Raw genomic sequence first — 21919 nt, forward strand, 5'->3', positions numbered from 1 at the left:
GGTAACATCTGTCAAGTCACAGGTCAGTGGAAAATTTTTGTATCTGTATGAGATAGTCTTAATTCAAGAATGCTCTCATATCACAAGACATAGCAAGGACATTCCTTTATAGAATGGAAATGAAATATACTTTTCTTTCTTCTGGCAGGTAAATTTATGTATGCTTCAAAAGAATGCCTTTCTATTTAGATCACCTAACAAGTAATTTCCAGCTCTTAAGTTGTCAAACAATCTGATTTAAAGCTGACCCTTTTTCTTTAGGGACCTCTCACTCACTTGAAGTTAATAGCTCTCTAGGGTAAGAGTTGTGAAATGTAAAGACTTTTTTTTTTCAGTATTGAAATTTTACTGGAGATTAATATATCTAAACTAAATATTTATATCATTTCATCTCACTGTGTAGTTCCAAATATGTGCTGCATCTTAAAACATCCTGGAATCTTAGTCTAGCTACATAGCTTTTTAATAAGGTTTGTATTTTATCTCTCTAATATTTTTTCAAGCAGACCTTTTCAGAAGCAAAGCCAAATTTATATAAAAAACTGCTTAACCCATGTTAAAAAAGGAGAAGTCATGCCATGCTAATTGCTAAGATACAGGCCCTTAACCATTTGTGACTATATAGGTATAACACCTGCTTCTGCCCTAAATATTTTACCATAGGAAAAATTTTAATTGACTGGTTTGGAAACCATCTTCTTACATTTTGGCATGTCTACACATGACACTTTAATGCAAATTAGCCTAAATGAATGCAGATTAAGGGCGCATGTCTACACATGTGTACCTTTAATGCAGATAAAAAATGGCGAATTTAGGCTATTTGTGCCTAAACTTGATATCTGCATTTGATGCAGGTATCACATTTAGGACAAATAGTTAAAGAACATTAATGAACGTGTAGACGCATTAAAGCAAATTAATATTGTGTTTCGACTGACTTGGGGACTAACTTTAGTCCCAAATCGGTCCCCACACGGCGTTAATGCACTTTAATGCCTGCACTTGTAGACGCCTGCCTAAACCCACTTAATGCGCATTAAGATAAGGTTCATTAAATTTAGGTACGCTTACATGCACACAGGCATGCCCATAGTTCTGTATTAAATCCAGTACTGTGGACAGGAGTTATAATTCATGGATAAATGGCTTGTCTAGTTGGATGAAGGCATAGGTTTATCCCAGTATTAGATGCTTTGGAGGCAAGTGCAAAACAACTTCAGTGGACAGTTATGGAATATCCTGTTCATAGAGGAATTTTGTGTCAATTCCCAGCTCTTACTAATTTGCCTTATGTGTACAACATGAGGTTTTATATCAGTCAAATCAAATAAAAGAATGCATGTCCTAGAAACTAATATTCTCTAGCAATAACACTGTGCAAAATGTATTTTCTGAATCTTATTTGGTGCTTTTTCCATGGTAGCTGGTGGAAGGAAGACATTCTTCAGGATAAAACTACAGGATAATATGAATTTCAATATGCCAATGTTCTTGCCCTGTAAACAGGAGTTTGGTTCATCTTTCATATACCATTTTAATATGCATACTTCTAGCCAGGCCCCTCTAAACAACTTTAGTCTTTCATCCTTCCTCATAAAGTTTCTTCATGTCTTTAGATTTCATTCCCTGTTTGAACACTTATGTTCTTTCCAAGAGAGGTTGCTCAGAACTGAACAGTGTAGGAAATAATGGTGTACGATTAATCTGTACTTGGGCCACTAGAAGACAGCACAAGTGCCACCTTCCAAAACAACTCTACAAAAACAAGTTGCTGTTCTTAAATATTTGGGCATTGGCAATTGGACTAATCTTCAGTAATAAAGACCTTTTTAATGAAATCCCAACCTCTCCAGCCCTCTAAAAGACCAGCAGAGCCCAGCAGCTTAATCTTGTAGGTAGATTACTGAGTCACTTTAGGAGAAAATGGGCATATTTTTTGAGGCATCTTCAAAAGATGTTTTGGGTTTTCAGATATGATCCTTTGCACTTCTTTGCACTGCCACTGCTGGGGTCTGCCAGCTTCCATGGAGACCCCAGCAGTGGCAGTGCCATGACACCATGGGGCTAGGGTTCCCATGGAGACTGGCCCCAGTGGCGGTGGTAGGGCATGCAGCTGGGCAGGGAGCTGCTCTGGGGACTGGGGCTAGGATCTTGCAGTGGTGATAGCCTGGTTCAGAGCTGGGATTCACTGCCTGCACACCCATCCAGGGCATGCAGGCAGCGAATAGCAGCTCTGCCACACTGTCACTGCTGCAACGTCCGGGCCCCAGAGCAACTCCCTACTCTGCCACATGCCCTCCCAGTGCTGCTGGGGCTGGTTTCCATGGATACCCTGGCCTGCACTGTCACATACCACTGGTGCCAGGGTCTCCATGGAAACCAGCCACAGTGATGTTGCTGGGAAATGGAGTTTGCTGCAGGCCCAATCTGGCCCAGGGGCTGGACTTTGCCTGCCTCTGGCCTGACTGGTGGCATGCCTGCCGCCACTTGCTAGACGACTGGAAGTGCACAAGAAAAGCATTTGTCTTGATAGAAGAAAATTAAATTGTCCAATATTGCTACTTGAAAAGAAAATTGTTTAATGGTGTGCTCAGTTAATTTGTAAACAGAAGATAAGGTGATAAATAAGAGTTGATATGGATTTGCTAAGGTCAAAATGTCTAACCCACTTCTTTTCCTTCTGTAAAGAGGTAACTGGTCTTGTGGATGGGAGGGAACAGTGGATGTGATATACCTTGACCTTTAAGACCTAAACTACAATTGGTTGCTGGTTAAGCTCTACCATTTTGTATTAAAGATTTGATTAGTATTCAAAGTGAACTGGAAACATGAAAAGAAGTAAAAGCTCAGGCTGCAACAGCTCAGGCTGAAAAAAGGCAAGTTGGGGTGCTGACATTGGTGACTTGTAGGGGGTGCACGCCAGGTGGATGTGCGCCCCCTGAGCTTTGCCCAGAACCCCCTGCGAAAAGGTGCTGCCGACACTGCAGGCAGCACCTGTGGGTGGTCGCTGCTCACCGCTGTTAGTGGCATCTGCAGGTGGTCTGTGATTGCTGCTGGCCGCCACTGATGCTGCCAGCTGGTCAGTGCTCACAGTGTCTTTCCCCTCCCAGCCAACAGCACTGCAGTCGCCTGCAGGAACTCCGTTTGCTGCTGCCATGCTCCTGCCACCAACAACACCGCCACCTCCTGCAGGAGCTCACAGTCCCCCTCAGCCTCTGCGGGCACGCGGCATTCATGACAGCAGATATGCAGCTTCCTGGTCCAACTCATGGCACTTCGTAGGAAGTACCGTGAGTTCTATCGACCCTTCCTATCCACAGATGTTCACGGTTGGATTGGGAGGCTGTGCAATTGAACACCTTTAGGAGGTGATCCAGAAGAGGCAGTCTGCATTCTGTCCCCTAGTCCTGCCCCCCTCTCCAAGCTCCCATGCTCTCAGTATGGGAGGAAGGGAAGGCAGGGGATGGAGTTCCTTTTGGGATTTTCCCAGCCACGCTGGGGGGTGAGGGGGTGGATTGGGGGGGCTCCAATCCACCTGCCCCACCCTCCAGCTCTGGTTGAGGAACCCTCCGACCAAATTTACTCCTTCCCCTTCTGAAGAACTGGGGGGGGGGGAAGCAGACAGGCTGCATCAGCTCAGCATGGTCCCTGCTGCGCTGACAGATGTTAATGAAGGCACTCCACTTTGGAGCACCTTCATCTGACCCCTCATATAACGAGGGTTCATATTGTCACCCAACCAGACGGCTTCTCTGTCAGTGCACAGCTGTAAAGCACTTCCCGTGGCCAACTGTACAACACAGCTTTTTAATTGCGGGGGCATAGCTATGTACTCGATCACATTGCCTAAAGATGTTAGCATGGGAAACTATTGGGTTCAAAGTGGACAAACACTTGGCTGAGATGGAGGGAAGAAAGATGTGTTGAGCAGACAGTTGGGCTAGATGACTTTTCAGTCTTTTCCAACCTTATTTTTCTATGACTTTATCATGGATACTCAAGGTTCTCAAAGGGAATGGCTGATTTTAAAACCAATTGTAAACTGATGTGTGGTCGACCACAGGGTGGATTTGCACGAAATTGGTGTAAACATCATTGTTACAGCAACACAACTTTTGCATATAGATGCACCTTCCTTTACATACCCACCTTCCATTTGTTTGAGCGCCAAGGATGATTTCATCTCCATTTGTATAACTGATGTGTTCTTATCTAGCCTGTTCCCAGAATGTCTTTATTTAGGGTGTCCAACTCACCAGTATTACATAGCCCTCGCTCCCCACCCGCTGCTGAGGGGCAGGGTACCAGATTCCATGGCAGACTCTACTCATTGCTACCATGGCCCCAAATTCCCTTGCCCACCAGTAGTCTGGTAGGCTGGACAGAGTAGCTCTATGAACTGGATCCAACCTGCAGGCCTTGTTTGACACCCTTGTCTTTCTTCAATTGCTGATAAAGGTAGGATGTTCTGTTTTGTTGATAAGGAAAACAAAAATCTCTTATTTATAACAAATGGTTTTGAATGCTCTTCTCATATAAATATAAACCTAGTTAATGCTGAATCTAGAAGGGAAGCATTAGGAGAAAGTGTTTCTCAAATCACTGCATTATCAAATTCGATTTCGGATGAGGTCTTAGACCTACCTGCACTGTGAACATGCTAAGTCCCAAAGTACAGTGCAGGTTTGTGTAGTTGGATGAATGCCTTAACAAGCTTCACATAACATTTTAAGTTACATAAGCCAAACTGTGGAAAAAACATTGTCATACAAGAAAATAGTTTGGGCAAAATGCTGACTTGCACAAAGCTTAGTGGTCACAGCTGTTAAGTGTATCCCTGCCAGCACTGAAAGTAAAGGTAGCTTTAAACATGCAAGGGGAGAAGAGAGGCAAGGAAAGTTAACCATATGAGAAAAGCAGAACGAACAAATATAAGGAGGGATGTGACACAGGATTTGATGGCACTACAGGCAACTATCCCTCTCTGGTGAGTATTTTTAGCCACAAGGGAAAAGAAATCAATTTAGAACAAGATCTTGTCTTGGGTGCTTGACTGCATCTGTGTATTATTGCTTAATATGGCAGAAGACAAGACGTTTATGTATATGGAATCAAGTGCTATTTTGCTATTGAATGCAGCAAGCATCTTACTAACTGAATAGAAAAAAAAATGGAAGCCCATATGTTCTATTGTAATTAGGTTTGCTTACTATGGCCAGGGAATAGCTACACCTGAACAATTCCATTCATACATGGCTGAGCCATAGGAACACAAGCATTGCCATTTACTGGGTCAGATCATCTTGTCCATATCCTGTCACACAACGACAGAGAGATGCTGAAAGGGAGAGTGGACTGGGAATGACCACATGGTTTTTCTTCCACTGTTCCTGTTGCAGCTCCCGTATTTAAGGCTAAGTCCCATGCTCAATAGCTACTACTGCCCCTTTCCTCCACAAGCTTCTCCAATCCTTTTAATAAACCTAGCTACGCAGTCGTCTTCCACAATATCTGGTAGCAGTGCCCTCTGCATGTTAATGACACACTGGGCAAAAAAGTAACTTCCTCTTGTTAGTTTTCAACTCCCTCCCTACTCGTTCCATTTTGTGACCCCTCTTCCTTGCATTCTGAGAGGATAAACAGTAAGTCCCTCTTCACTTTCTCTTGCCCAGTTGGTACTTCGTAAACCCCATCTGGGTCTGCATGGAGCCTGTGCCCTTGCTCTGCCACACGGGCCTTGCTGGCCCAGTGCCCCGTGGAGCAGGTCCAGGTATCACAGGGGCAGCCGCATGCTCCTGCATCATCCAGCCACCCCCGAGGTTGGTGCTGGGAGCTCCCCGTGGGAACGTCAGAGGCTTAAAACCTTAATGTTGTACATCCATCCCACCCCCCCTCTTTTCTAAACCCGCACCAGGCCTCTCCTCCCGGGGAAGCCCTTCCATACAATCTGGCTCGTTGCTCTTCAGCAGGGGCATCACCCTCTTTGCTGACAACCGCCCTTTTCCTCTCCCCGAGTGCTTTGCTCTCCACACCCCGTCTCTTTACAGCACAGCCTCAAGCGCTGGGGGTATCTGTGCCGGGCGTGCCCGCCCTGCCCCGCCAGCCCCTCTGCTGCGCGCCACTCGGGACGCCCGGAGCACGGCTCGGCCCGCAGCAGCACCAGGGGCCCGTCCGCCCGCCGGCCCTCCGCTTCCCCGCCCAGGAGCCGCGGGGCGCCTCCCCTCCCCGGCAGTGGGCCGGGGAAAAGCCGTCCGCCCACCCGCCGGTCGCGACTCGGGGAAATGGCGGCGGCCGCGCTGCGAGACTGCTCAGCGCCTCCGCTCCCCCGCGGCACAAAATGGCGGCGGCAGCGGCCCCGAACCCAGCATAGCTAAGAAGCCGGCGGCGCGGCGGGGGGCGGGCCGGGCGGCGATCCGCCAATGAGCGCGGGCGCGGGGCGGCGGGCGGCCAATGGCGCGCGCGGGTGCCGACAGGCTAGCCAATGGCGGGCGGCGGTGGTAAGGGCGGTGGGGCCGGGCTGCGGGGCGCGGGGCGGTGCTGCATCCAGCGAGCGGGCGGGCGCTGAGGCGGCCGTTTCCTGTCCTGGTGCATGGTGGTCGGACGGAGGAATTGTTGGAAAATTTCTCGGCGAGGTTCGTATATAAATGTGTTTTTACCCAGTGTGCCTTATTCTAGCCACCGCCATCTCCGGCTGGGGCCGCCGCGCCGCGCCGCCTCCGGCCGGCCCGCCGCGGCCGCCGCCTTCCTCCTCCCCCCCCCTCACCAATAAAGCCGCGCTCCGCCGCCCGCCCCGCGCCGCTCTCGCCGCCGGCTGCACGCGGGGCGCGGGGGGGATGGGCCCGTCACGCGCGCAAACGCGGCGCGGGGGGCTCCCGCCTCGCTGCGTCACGCGCCGGGCGGGACACGCGGGGGCCGCTCCCGCAGCCGCCGCGCTCGCCCTGCACGCCCGGCCCGCGCGGCGCCCCTTCCTCCGGCAGCGGAGTCGCCCCGCGGGGGGGTGGAGGAAGCTGCTCCCCGGATGACGCGGCGAGCGCGGCCTCGCGCCTTTTTTTTTTAATTGTTTTTTTTTTTTTAAGGCGTTGACACAACTAGGGTCGCTGTCGTTATTTATCGCCCCTTCCCTGTAGAAAAGGGAGGGGGTGTAAGGTGTGTGCACGTGTGTAAGGCGCGTGTGTGTGGAGCCTGCTTCCTGGCTCTGCTGCACAGGCCCATTAGCAAGGTGCCTTGTGGAGCAGGCCCAGGTAACTTGCCCGGGTGGGGTGGCCTCGCCCCCCCCGCCCCTCCCCCCCCTTCTCTGGCATGGGCCCCAGAGGTCAGAGGCATTCCCCTAGGACAGCGGGTCTCAAACTCTGACAGATTGCACGCCACTAATTTAAAACGATACAACCTGAAGTATCACCAGCAGACTTTTGACATATAAAGTAATGATAATAAATCTGTTAACGTGTACCACTGACAGGCTGTCTGTGTACTGGTGGTACGTGTACGGCAGATTGTGAACTGCCCTAGGAAGTTTTAGAGGCTTGAAACAATGTTATTTGCCTGGTAAGGGGGTGTAGGTTGTAGCCATGTTGGTGTAAAGACATAGGCAGATAAGGTTCTTTGTGTAAATCCAATGTTTTTTTATTAGACCAACTAAAATAATTGGAAAAGTTCTTCTTTGCAAGCTTTCAGGTAGCTTGTACCCAAAAGCTTGCAAGGAAGAATTTTTCCAACTATTTTAGTTGGTCTGATAAAAGATACTGGATTTACCCATTTGCCCTGTAAAGTCTTTCAGCTTCCCACAGTGAAGTGCCACAGTGATGGGATGCTACATAATGGTTGTTTTTTTTAGTGGGGGAAGGAGGGGGGACACTGCTAGTATCTTTACAGATGAGATCTGCTGTCATAGTCTTGCACCTTTTGCAGCAATTGTTCTGATGGTTGCAAAAATCCCGTTTTTCTACACAAAATATAGTGTATAAAGACTTATTCTGGCTTTCTTGACACAGCCTGGGTGCAGTGGATGCTGAAGCTTGTTTATATATAATTTTACTACAGTGATTAATTTTATGGGCTTCACGAGATTGATTGTGTAGGGATAAGTGCGAGTGCTTCACAAACGTTAATAGATTTATCTGCTTGACACTTCCCAGAGGGGAGGTGGTTTCAGTGCCCCTATTTTACATCTGTGAAATGGGCAATTGATCACAAGAAGTTGAGATCAAAGGGGTTCACTAATATTGTGTACCCAAGCTGAGATGTCCAAGACCTGATTTTTTTTTTTTTAGGTTATTTAGTATTATATAGCACTTTATTTTTTGAAGGTACAGCTCCCACTCGAGTTGCAGTCAGGAAACCTGCTTTTTTTGCATGCCAGATGCCTGCAGCCCAGAAAATGAGAGAGAAAAATTGATGATAAGTTTGTGTAAGTGATTCTGTCCAGTAGCTTAAGAACTCTATGGTGGAGACAGGGATGGAAGCCAGTTCTCATGGTACCTTTTGCCTGCCTGAACTGTAATGATCTTCCTTGTTTTTTGCCTGCCATCTCCTGCCTCACCCATCCCACATGTACCAGTCTTTACAGTAAATGAGGCATGGGGCTGACTTACCCTTTCACCGACAACTACACAGTGCTGATTCACTCCCAAAACACCATCCGCTTACCTGGCAGTGGAAACACCATGCATCTGGGTTCATGAAAGCAGTTTTCCTTAAGCACTCCTGGGGATAACTCTTCTGGCGTGGTTTGGTACCTGCCAAGGTGTTGGGGCTTAAAGCCCACTTTATGGAAATGGGAGGCTCCTAGCTAGCTTGCTCCTGCGGTCGTATGGCTGAGGGCAGGCGAAACTTGGGGGCATCTGAACCCCAAGCCTCCGGGCTTGGGCCTGCATGGAGGATGCCTGTCAAAAGACTTTGAAAATATCTGAAGCTCCTGGTGGGGGTGGAGGATGTTTGCTGGTTGTAGGGAGGGCCACTTATGGTTCTGGATTAACTCACGGTCTTGGACTTGATTTAGCTTGGAACACAAAACATTTCTTTTAAAAAAACCCAACCCACTTTGTAGATTGAATGAGACTGGTCCAGTGGAAAAAAAACCAGTGGCATCATGTTAGTAGGGCAGTGTCATAATGCTTAAGGAGGACCTGTATTAGCATTGCACATGTAATCTTAGTTTGGTCATATCTTAGTTCTTCTGGTGGCTGACTTTGCAACCTCAATGATTTTTTTTAATGTAGTTGGTGCAATTGCTTAGGCTTTAACAACAAAGGTAAATGAAAATGAATTCTGTTATCTGCCATTGGATTAATAAACACATCAGTTGTTTAATTTCACTATGCAGACCTCTGCCACTTGAGCTGAGAAAATAACCAACACCCATAACAGGTTGTCATTCTCTGGTCTGGACCAGCCAAAGGGATGGTTTCCACAGCTCTAGGACTCCAGCACCTTTCCAGGCTCTGACAAGGAGTATTCATATACCATTTTGCCTCTTGCTAAGTATGAAACCCTCTTACCTATCCCTTCCAACTTGTCCTTATTCCAGTTTCCTTACTTCCCAGTCTTAGTGTTTCCTCTTTAGAATTGTCATCCCAGTTTCAACCTTCTAAGGTGCAGTCCCCCAACTGGTTGCTTGCCTGAGCTGGCCCCCAGGCTCCTCATGCAGTCAGTTTCTCCTCCCTCATTGCTTGGCTGCTTATTCCAGTCTATTCACTCTGTCTTGGTTCTCTCCAGTGTGTTAGTTTATTGTCACATCTGTTTCCTCCTTTCTTCTGGCCCCACGTAGCAGTTTCCCCACACTCCTAGCTCCTCTTTGTATTGTTTCCCTCTTACTTCTAATTCCAGGGGACTTGTTTCCTTTTCTACCTTTGTTCAGGATGTCCTCATTTCCCTACCTTGCTCCAACTTCCTGTTCCATTTCTCTTGCCTGGGACAGTTCTAGAGGTGCACTGATATATCAGTTGCATATTGGATTGGCACAGATAAAAGGAAAATTAACATTATTGGCTTTTTTTGGCCAGTGTAGCCAATAATGTCACCAATAAATACAATATGCCTTCTGGCCGGAGTGCCTGGACACTACATACATGGATGTAGCTGCATGCAGGAATGCAGCCAGGCATTGTAGAGAGCAGTGCCCTGCAGGCAAGTCTGTGGAGGGGATGGGGCGGGGGGACAGATCAAGGTCCCTCACGGTGAGGGAGGGAGAGGGGCTGGGAGCGCTGCCCAGCCAGGGCAGTAAATGGGACCCAGGGCAGGGAGCAGGATGGAGCCACAAGTGGCTCGTCCAGGGTGTGTGAGGAGGGAGGTGGCTCTCTGCTGCTGCATGTACCCCCCAGGGAAGGCATGGGGGGGTATGTGCCTTTCCCCCCCCTGCTTTGTGCACGGGGAAGATGCAGGCTGCTTGCTGTGAGCTCAGGGCTCTCTGCCCTGCTGCCTTTCCCTTGAGAATCCCATGCCTGCCACATGTCCCCTGCCTGCCCAGCAGCAGTGTGGGCAGTGAGTTGTGCTTCCCGCTGCTGGGCAGGCAGGGGACGTGCGGCCAGTGTGGGGCCCTTGAGGCAAAGGCAGCAGGGTGGAGAGCCCTGAGCCCACAGTGGGCAGCCTGCATCTGCCCTTGCCCCGTTCAGCTCTGCTCCAGTTAAGTGTCCCTGCGCTTAAATATGGTGGTGGTGGCGCTTGAACTTTCAACGAGCTTTAGTTCAAATGACACTGCCGCCATTTTTAAGCCTGGGACACTGATCCCCTGGATGAGCTACCCACAGCTCTGTCCCACTCCCATGCATGAATTGATTGTGTGGCTTATAACTTGACCCAATTTAAGCGAATTTTTGCAGGGATACTAAAACAAACAACCATGACATCAGGATAGTCCTGTTCCTAGCTTTTAAGTTCTTGGTAGGAGAGAAAGAGGGGATTAGGTCTTCCAGAAGAAAAGGTTGCTGCATGTTTTGTTTTGTTTTTTTGTTTTTTTAAATGCTCTAAACAAGCTACTATTTTACTTGAATATAAGATGAGTTTTTTTTCCCCAGTCAACATGGGGAGAAATGCTCCTGGTCTTACATTTGCATACAAGGACACCTTGTTAAATACATTGGCTATTATTAAACTGCTGCCAAAAACTAGCATGTGCTCAGTAATTGAAACCAACTATGAAGTTGATTGAATGCAGCCAACGCTGAGCATGACTTATAACACATGGCCCATATTGGGTAAACATACTGATTTTTCTTTTTTCTTTTTTGCAAAAATATTTATACATATACATATACACACATATACATACATATACATACGCATAACCATACCTCTACCAACCTGTCCTATGACAGTTATGGTTCACTTGACAGTCCAAAGCACGCCTTTACAGTCACACTATTCTTATTCCTGTTACAAAACTGCACCACATGCCCACTTTCCCTATCACCATCACAGTTAGCAAAAACAGCCACCTGCTCAGTGCCTTCCCCACACTGGTTTCCCAGGGAAGATAGGTTACTGCAACCCCTCTGAATGAAATATGTGGTAGTGTCCATCATGCTTAGACCCCCTCAGCATCAGCTCTCTTTCAAGTCATGGTAGGCTGCTACATTAAATACCTTTTGACTTCCTCTTCATTGCTACAGCCGAGCTGTGCCTTTCTCTCCCACTTTCAATGATTCTTGTTTCATCACCAGCCTTAAGTGCCTGGCAAACATCAAGAAATGGGACCCCAAAGGGTTCACACATAATCCCTCTGTTGGTCCCTCTCTTAGCCTGTTGCATATGATTAGTGTAGCCCTGCTCTCCATGAGGTAGAGCCAGGCCAGGTTTCCCTGCACAACAAGAACACCGATGCCATCGTAAGTGGGCAGCTAACTAGCACATGGATCCTTTGTGCAGAGGCGGAACAGTATCTGGAGTACACATGTATTTTGAACAGTGGGGTCACCGTGGCTGGAAATGCTGTTCATTCTGCTGGGGCCAAGCCTAATGAACTACATGGTAAACCATGAGCCTTTGGCTTGGATCTTCCCTGGCAGGGAAGATACTATCATGAGGTAGTTTTTAGCTCCAGTGGCTTTACTCACTGGGCAGAGGAGATATCATTCTTCTTGGCCTTGAGTGACTTGGTGTACTTAGAGAAGATAGGTGGGTTTGCACTGCAGGCCGGCTGACCCCTGCAGGAGTCTACAAATAACTTCAAATGCAAGGATCTCGGCTACACAATTTATGATGATGAGAGATTGCTCTTGGGTTTTTCTTCTAGCTTGCTCCTTTGGCCTTTTGTCTAGGGGCAAGTGAGACTAGGGGGCATCTGAACTCTAAGGCCTCTAGGCTTGCACATAGAATGCCTCCCATGGATTTGGTTGTATCTGGAGCCCCAGGCTGAAGAGTCTGGGAGGTAGGAGACTTGCCGGTGGTAATGCTACACAGACTTGAATGACTGAGCTCTTCTCAGTCAATAGAATTTGGAACTGATTTGGCCTGAAACACAAAGTTAAAAAAAAAAAAAAAAAGTTTGTACTTCATAGTTGCTAACCCTGGGTGCTCAAGCATCCACCGAAAAAAATTAGCTGGTGCTTATCACCCACAAGCCATAGCCATTTCGTTTTTGACGTTAAAAAAAACCAAAAAAAACAAACGCACTTTACAGGAAGATGCAGATACTTCAACCCAGCTCTGCAATATTTATAAAGATTGGGTGCTTCGAAAGGGCTTTTTGGTGCATTTAGCTAAAGCTGATTCAATCAGCATTTAGATAAAGACACCAAAAAAGCCCCACTAAAGCACCCGATTTTTACAGATGCTGCAGAGCTGGGATGAAGTAACGCGTTGCATCTTGTGGGCATGTGTGGAGCTTGGTGCAGGAACGTGCCAAGTTTAAAGTGCTGGGGGGTTTTTTGCCTGTTAGCACACACCAGCAAAAACCCAAGTCAGTGCCTATGTTGTACTTTATATAAGTAGATGCCAAAGTGCTGCTTAAAAGTATGTTTATGGAGTACTGGTGCTAAAAGTTGCAGCAGTTTCAAAAAAAGGTAACATGTATCAATTCTGGATGAACTAAGTTTATGGGTACTACATGCAAATTACTATAGCTCTGTTTATTTCCAAGGTAATTGTTTTTAGATTTGCGTCTCACTTCCACGTGGTCAGGGACAGCAGGGTCTGACAGCAAGGAGAATGGGAAGAAGAGGCTGGAGAGGGAAAAAGTTGGGGTGGGGGAGCAGAGGATTTATTTTCAGATTTATTTTCCCTGTTGTAGCAGGGGCAGGGGATCAGATGGGACGGGGATGGACACATTCAAGGCAAACCTCCAATAATTAGATTCTACACCTGGAAAGTTGTAACTAATTTATAAATTTTCCCTATATAAGGGTCTGGTTATTGGGGGATCATTTTATATTTGAGTAAATGTGGTAAATTGTGTCTGTTCTTCTGTCCAGCTAGTCTTATATTAATTATCTTCAAGGAAAACAGGTCTTGGCCAAGAGTGAGAGAATGGCTTTCTACAATTAAAGTCTTTTAAACAAGTTTAAACTTGAAATGCAAATTTTTTAAAATGGTTCTTCTGAAAACTGCTAAGCTTTGTAATTCCTTTACCTTAAATGTGTTAGGTGATGTTAGCTATGATTTTTATTGCTTGCTTAGTCCAGTACTTACTGTGGGGTTAGTGTCTGAGTCCCCAGATTTAAAATATTTACAGTATACCCGAGTCCCTCTTTTTTGGGACTTCATGGCTATAAGACATTTTTCAGGATTCAGCATTTACTCTAAAATTGCATATAAAACCAGTGCCAGTTCACACCTTCCATTGCCCTGAGCTCTGTATGTTTGAGGTGTTCTTTTAAAAATGAGAGGTGCACCAGTACATTGGTCCATATTGTATTGGCATCAATAAAAGGAAAATTGACATTATCAGCAATTGGCTTCTTTTTCTGATGTGGTCGATAATGTCACTGATAAATGCTGTGTGCACGCGTAGCCACAGCATGTACGTGGCTAGCCTGGTAGCTTGCAGAGCAGCATCTGGCTGTTAAGTCTGTTGGAGGGGGAAGGGGCAGGGGGAGGAAAGAGGTGTGGGGAGGGCAGATAGAGGGCCCTGCAGTGAGGGTGAGAGTGGGGCAGGGGCAGGCACTGCCCAGCTGGGGTGAGGTGGGGTGCAGAACAGCCGCAAGCGGCTCATCTGTGGAGCAGGCGGCTCTCGCTGCTGTGTGCACCCCTGGGGGAGGCAAGGGAGCGTGTGCCCTCCAGATCTGTGTGTGGGGTGAGGGCAGGCTGCCGACTAGAGCTGGGGGCAGTGCTAGGCTCTTCCCAGCGAGAGGGGCTGGGCTGGGGCTGCACTTGTGGCAGGCAGTGGTGCTTGGGAGAGATTCGTGCGGGGGGCAACTACAGCAAATTTTGGAGTGGCTGTATACCCCCCTGCTCATAGTCCCTCTCCCAGCATTGCCACAGCCCCCCTCAAGTGCAGCCCTGGCCCAGCTCCCCCACCAGGAAGAGCCTGGTGCCACTGGCCCCAGTCCATAAGCAGCAGACTACCCTTGCCCCGCGCACAGATCCAGAGGGCACATGCCTCCCCTGGGGGGTGTGCAGCAGCGGGAGCTGCCCCCCTGAACACATGGCCCGGACAAGCCACTCACAGCACTGTCCTGTGCCTGCCCCAGCTCCCCTCTTCCCTCACCGTTGGGGCCTTGATCTGTACCCCGCCATGTCCCTTCCCTCTCCCCACCGCTTTCTCCCCAACAAACTTACCAGCCATATACTGCTCTCCAAGCTGCCGGGCTGCATATTGGTAATTGGATCAGTATCAGCCAATATAGCTCATTAATAATTGGTTATTGGTGTTGGCCCAAAAAATCTTTATCGGTACACCCCTATTGAAAACATTTATTGAGGTAAGAATTCTTGTTTCTGCATAATACCTCCCACAGTTGATAGCAGAATTTTAGGGAACCTGAAAACAGTGCATTTTTTAATGTGTACAGCGTGCCCACATTTCAGAGCTGATCAGAATAAAATGTTATGCTCTGATTTTAATAAATTAAAATAATGGGGAGATGGTCTGTCTTAGGAATGTTTAACCATAGTGCCTTTCAACTTTTTAAGTAGAAAAATTTAACTATACTTCAAAAAAATAACTGAGAATAGTTTATGAGTTTAGAATATTAACTTTAAATGGTTCCTTGGTCAATACTGCTTAAAAAGCCTGTGATTTAGTTATCAGATCACTAGTAAACAAGTATTCATGTAACACTACGGGCACTTGACAATTGACAGTTTTGTTGGCAGAGCTCAAAGATTGAACGGGCAGGGAGACAATGAGCTATGCTTCTAATGATTTAAATTTGGCACTTTCAATGATTTCTTCAAAATTAAAATGGACTGAAAGGTCTGTTCACCACAGATGGTTATATATAAGGATTTTCTGCCTCATTAGATTTTTTTACTTTTTTCCTCACCTCTTCAAATCTTTGTTCCCTTGAAAATGCTCACATATAAAACTAGAAGTCTTATGTTTGTCTCAAAAATACCATTCTGATATGCTTTAGAAGAGGCATTGAAAAAAATGAAAAATAGCGTTCCACTCATGTGTAAATCCTGTGAACAGCACTCCCACTCCTTGTATACTTGCCTGCTTTTGATAGTTCATTTAATTGACATGGATTCTGATGTGTACATACTCAGCTGTTCAAGTATTAAAATCCAGCATTTAGAGTGACACCAGAATTGTCCATCTGTAGTATTTCTTCATCCCCTTTTCGTGTAATAACTTCCTGAAAAAATATTTAGGATGGAAGATGCAGTGCTTGGTCTCATTTCGTAAATTGGTGGGGACCAACCTTTTTGGCACACAGGGCACAAAGTAGTCCCCACACCCTTTCCTAGTGCCACTTCAGTCCCTTTCCCTGACCTGATCTGCTGCTCAGTTTCCAGTTTCCTGCTCACTGCCTTGTGCTCCCTGTCCAAGCTGCTTCTAAGCTTTTTGCTTCCTGCCTTGTGCTCTCTTCTTGATCTGATGCTCTGCTTTTTATTCCCTGCCCTGTCTGCCACTGTGTAGCCTGTCCCCTCCCCAGTCTGCGGCTTGCCACACACAAAGGTTATCTGTGCCTTTTGGGCTATCTCTGTTATAGATAGTTAATTTGGTTTTGAAAGTTTAAATGAGATCTGATTGTTATGTTTTGGGTTTTTCAGTTCAAAAACAATGCATGCCCTGTTTTTACAAGTGTGCTTAGTTGTTTTTTGGGCTCACATAATTACAAGAATTTTTTTTGCCTATTTTCTGACTTGGCATATATATCTTCTGAAACGGAAACTTTTTTAACAAGTGTACACATTATTGTTTTCTCTCCTGAGATGCTTACTTATTATTTTAAATACGCATTTGTGATTTTATTGCCTGAATGATTTCTCTAGAGACCTGAATCTTCTTCACGGTGTGGACACAATGTGGACACATTGTGCTTATTATACTTAGATGAATATTCTCCCACTAGTTCAGCTGTGAATAGTACACTGCTCTACTGACACAGGTGCTAATTAATGCTGAGTTTATGTTGTAGCTACTTACACATTTTGACCACTAAATTCTGTGTTAATGCACATATTCAGGATAGGTATTAAATGGGCTGTTTATCCAAATTAGCCTGAATCTTCCCCACATTTCTGACCCTCTCCGATAGTGATCATTTTTTGTCACTTTTACCATTCTGCTGTTTTTTACGTGTTACAAACTCAAGGGGCATTTATACACATACTTTTCTATCCCATGACATGCCGGAAATCCACTGCTTCAGTGCAGACTCGATTAATTGAGTCTGCTCTGCATGCGAGCTGACACGCACTGCGCTGCATGCAGTTGTAGAAGCAGCAAAATCCGTGTCAGCACAGAAAATGGCAGTGGTGCGCTTTTGAACTAAAGCACCTCCAACGTATTTTAGCTCAAAAACGCACCACTGTCATTTTCATTGCTTATACAACTAACTGCATGTGTCACAATGCCAGGCACTTTTCAAAATACCTGGTGCTGCAGCACTTACACATTTAAAAAAACCCAAAGGTGCTTTTTAAGCACCCAGTAATTTCATGTAAGTATGCTGTCTGCTACCAATAGTACTCTGAAAAACAAACCTTTTAAATGTCATTTGTTTCTGTAACTGAAGTGATTAATAAGATTTTTGTGTAGAAAATATAAGCATCAGTGATGCTTACACATTCACACTGATTATTAACTGTTTAACACAGTACATTGAAAATGTAAGATAACATTCTCTTCACTTGTGTTTGGGGTAAAAATGACTTAATTGTAAGACGTTATCTGAGGCTATTAGTGAGCATTATTATTCACAGATGCATTTGTATTGTAATCAGTGAAGTTGCACCTGGATATGACAGTGAATTTGTTTTTGAATGTATATTTTTATAAAAAATGTAGTTTTTTAATCCTATATTGTTTATAGGAGAATCTTAAAGCTAGCAGTAATTAATTATCCTTGAGAGCAGCTGCTTTGTACTACTCACTGGACAGCAGAGGAATATTGGGACTTAATAATTTTAGTTTTCATTTCTGGCTTTGGAGAGAAATATGGCCAACCAGTTACAAATGTCATTTCCAGATGCATATATATGGGATATTTTTATTCTGAAAAGCAAGGTGGATAAGTGAAGGAGACTTGTATCTCTGTCAGAGATTAGGGATTGTTACCAATAGGATTTCTTTTTGCCAGAGCCCTAAAGGATTGACCCAGCAAATTGTCTGATTTGGTATGGCAATATTTCAGGTTTCCTCCACATAATATGACCTTGGCAAGTGGTTCCTTAGATATTTCAGTGGCGACCTTCAGGGGTACCGTGCCTTGGGTCTTTTGCTGGGCGTCTGATGTTTCTGGCTTCTCTGTTGTCCAGCAGAGTTTTTTCTTTTTAATTAATATATTTCATGTTCTGGGTCAAATCAGCCAAATTGGTTCCACATCATATTGATTGAGCAGAACTCAGTCATTCCAAAAACCATATCGAGTGAGCAGGCAGAACTCAATCGTTTTAAACACCATATATGGCACTACAGCTGGTGAGCATCCTCTGTCCCAGGCTTTCACTGTGGGACTTCAGATGCTGCCAAATTCATTGGCAGGCATCCTACGTGCAGGCCCAAACCTAGAGGTCTTGGGATTCGGATGCCCCCAGATACTACAGGCAAGCATCCTCCATCCCAGACTCTCAAGTCCAGGACTTCAGATACTTCCCACACTTGCTCTTAGCCCACAAATTGTCTAGCAGAGATTTTTTTTGTAAAAAAAATTGTCTATATATATATGTACACATATACACAGAAGTTATTTTTATATAATCTTCTATCAACTTTTCATCACATACCTTAAACCAGAAAACAACACAAAATCTATCCAGCCATTACAATACATGAACCTGCAGAACTCTCCTCCTGCGCACCCATCTGCAAGTCTTCCCAGCTCAAACACACTGTCCCTTAGTTTTAACCCCAGTTACAGGGTTTAAAGTCTCAGTTCATTTGCTGTTGCTGTTGCTCTCACTGGAGGATATGCTGCTGCTGTTGCCACTGCTGTCCTCATCATTGTCTCCAGGTCCGGTTGTCTCGTCATCCTCTTCGCTGTCACTGTCCATTTTCCCTCTGGGGGGGTCTTGGAAGGTGCCAAGTGTCTGTTTGCCAGGTGGAGTTGACTGCATCCTCACCGTCCTCTGCCACCAATATCCAGTAGTAGTAGTCCGGCAGAGGTTCAACAGCTGTGTCTGGTTTTTTTCCAGGTTCACCGCATCCTCACATACCTTCCTTTGTGTTAACTACTTTTTATAACTTTTTCACACCAAATTGTCCAATCCCCTGCAACTGTGCCAAGTATTTCTTATATGGTGGACCAATCTTCTGGCACTGTGCCAGGCACATTCCTTATAAGGAAACTGTTGTGCCTTGCTCATCCAGTGCACCAATCACAGCACTTGCACCTCCCAGTGGACAGAAGGTTCTCTGTTTAATTTTATTGCTTAGTTCCAGGATGGTCTGAACTCTGGCTAACAGCCTTAGCACAACTCAGTTTGCTCACTACTACAGGGATCAGAGTCCAGATTTCATTTTGGTTCCTATACAGCACTTCAGCTTGTTTACATCACAAATGATGCAAAGTACTTCTGGATCCTGGCAGACATTAAATAATGGTGTCATTGAGGTCTGGGGGATGTTACACAGCATCCCAAGAATTGTGCATCCAGCCATGCCAGGATGAAATGGATGAACTTGAACTGAATAGTATAACACATCAGGGTTGTCCAGGGCCAGTGCTATGAGTCAGCTAATTGTTGACATCTACTGAAGAAGCTCTGGATCTGGGACACATGCCACACATTCAGTTTAAGGCACCATATAAACTGGCCATGAGGATGTTCTACGCTATATGTGAAACATCTGTGGCAGGTTTGTCATTTTATGGCATTATATAAATTGGCTGAACATGTGGAATGTTGCAATTTCTGGTATGATTAATGCCAGAGTCCTGCCATAAGTGTAATATCTGCTTGTGCAAACTATGAAGTAAGTTTAATTTTCCTTTAGTGCCTGGTTCCAATGGAGGATAACTGCTAACAACTACTACCAGTCTAGCATTTAACACATGGTTAGAAGTCTGTGTTGTATATTCCAGTGCTACCAGTAATCTATGCAGTGGGTCAGGTAGTATATCACAATACGGGAATTTTTTTCCAGTTTGCTTTATAAAACAAAAAAAATATGTAAACAAATTGCATTGTGACACACGTAATGTTACAGAGTTGTGCGCTCAGGCATTAGGAAATGCCAGTAATAAGTATGGCTGTGCAACCCTAATTTGTCTATATTGACCATGTTCTGTTTGTTCTACAGCACTTATGCTTCATTCAATGCGCTGAAAGAGGCAAGGATTGTAAGGAGAGAGAGAATTTTCTTTTTTGTTTGAAGCATTTATTTGGGATCCACAAGAGATTAATTTTTATTCCTGGCTCTGCCACAGATTTCCAAAGCAGTGTTGAACTAGGCTATCATAATATATAGTAGGGTGGCCATGTTGCAATTTACAAGCTATGTGCAACTTCCAAACAGTTTAAATATGGCTCCTGAAGAGAATTAGTTAAATAAAAATATTCTATATCTGTTTATTATTTTCTTTTGATTTTCTTTTGTTCTTTCTTATTATTAATTTTAAAAAGGAATTCAGCAACAGATTTACTATTTGAGCTAAGGGGCTTTATGTAGATCATTTGTTCTGGGGCATGCATATCTAGCAAATTTTGTTTTTATGTGTGTGTGTGTCTAGATAGATGTACACATGGGAGCAGAATTACAATTTCACAGACAGCCAGACCTGTGGCTGTGAATTTCTTAATTTTTAAGTTTGCAATTGTAATATTATTTTCACAGAATTACATACAGGTAGGTAATTCATAACGTGTTCAGGAAGCTTCTAATCTAAATTAACAGGTATCATTAATACCTTCTAACAGTTGTCATTCGACATTTTTATGCTGTGGCCTAGACAGTTGTAATACATGAAGACTGCCAGTTAGTACGTTAACTTGTTAGTTGAGGATGCTAATGTAGACAATAAATGTTACTTTTTGGGACTCATTTTGTAAAGCATGTTCATTAATATTTACAATTATGTCTGTTAACAAGTGTTACAGTTTAGGTGGTAAAATACCTGTAGTCACTTTTTATGTGTGATCCACAGCTGTGCTTCGTAAAGGGAGACTGTTTCATTAGCCTCTTTAGTAAAAACCTGTATAATTTATTTAACTTCCGTATGTTACTGGACTATGTGTTGCTTGTCATTTTTATAGACCTGTTTTAGTTGTGTTTTTCTAAAGTTTTCTAAAATTGATTACTGTACATCATCAGATGTGTGTGTTACAAATAAAATTAATGTTTGTTTAAAACCAAGACAAATTGGGTATCATTTCAAACCCTTCATATACTCTGCACGTGGAATGAAAATAACTTACCTTTTTCAAGTGGATTTTTCTTAGTCTTTACTTTCCAAACATAACCCTTGGTTTCTCCCAAGCTATGCTAGTTTTATTTTCCTTTCTCTTTTATTACCGTCATCACACTTTTCTTTCTCAGATGCTATCATTATTACAAACTTTATTCTGATTCCTGTTACCTTCTCCTTTGTGACCTCCTTATCTCTCTTCTAAGAGGAACTGGTCATCAAGCTTAATTTTCTTTCTTCTGTTTCCCAGTGATCATTTCAGTTATCAAATGCCAAATTCCAGTTATATTTCTCAGTTGGTGCTGCAACCAGTTGATGCCTTGACATCCTTTCCAGGGTGCTGCACAGTGTTAATACTGTTAGGAGTACAATCATGATTCACAAGATAAACCTAGAGATTTCAGATAGGAATTCATAAGGTTAAATACATTTTGATCTGTTCTCAGCTTCTAAGTTTTTTGCAACAGAAAAATTGTTTCATTATATTTTTATAGGCCAAAAATAAATTAAAACTAAGAGCTTACAATTTCCAAGGGGTGTTTTGAGTCCCTTGAGTCTAAAAAACTTGAGAACCAGTGTGCTACAGAAACAGCACCCAGCAGATTCTGCTACTTGCTTGAATAGCCATAGAAGGAGAAAATACAGGAAACCCTCGCTATTTGCGGGTTCAGCATTTGTGGTTTCAAATATTTGTGAATGCCGAACCCACATTTTAAATACACTTTATACACTTACAGGAGCTCCTCCGGAGCTCCGCGCTTGCTGCCACTGCGCTCCTGCCATTGCTGCCAGAGCTGTGCCTCCCCACCCGAGCCACCAGGAGCACTGTGTTCATGAACGCAGTGCCTTATTTGCAAATTTCACCATTCGCAGGGGATACAAGAACATATCCCCCATGAATGGCGAGGGTTGCCTGTATCCTTCTCTCTGTTAGTAAGCATTTTGTTTAATTCGTAGATGAAGGG

The 21919-nt window shown here is 44.8% G+C and overlaps 1 protein-coding gene across 1 annotated transcript in view; it reads left to right on the plus strand.

Annotated features, from left to right (window-relative positions):
• The first annotated feature begins 6529 nt into the window (after nt 1-6529).
• The window catches only part of ZNF143 (zinc finger protein 143), a 60650-nt gene continuing 45260 nt past the window's right edge, over nt 6530-21919 (plus strand). The window contains exon 1 of the mRNA XM_059722670.1: nt 6530-6635. The gene's annotated coding sequence lies outside the window, so the exon portion shown is untranslated. The remainder of the gene's footprint in view (nt 6636-21919) is intronic.

Source organism: Alligator mississippiensis, chromosome 2, assembly GCF_030867095.1.
Source record: "Alligator mississippiensis isolate rAllMis1 chromosome 2, rAllMis1, whole genome shotgun sequence".
NCBI lineage: Eukaryota > Metazoa > Chordata > Crocodylia > Alligatoridae > Alligator > Alligator mississippiensis.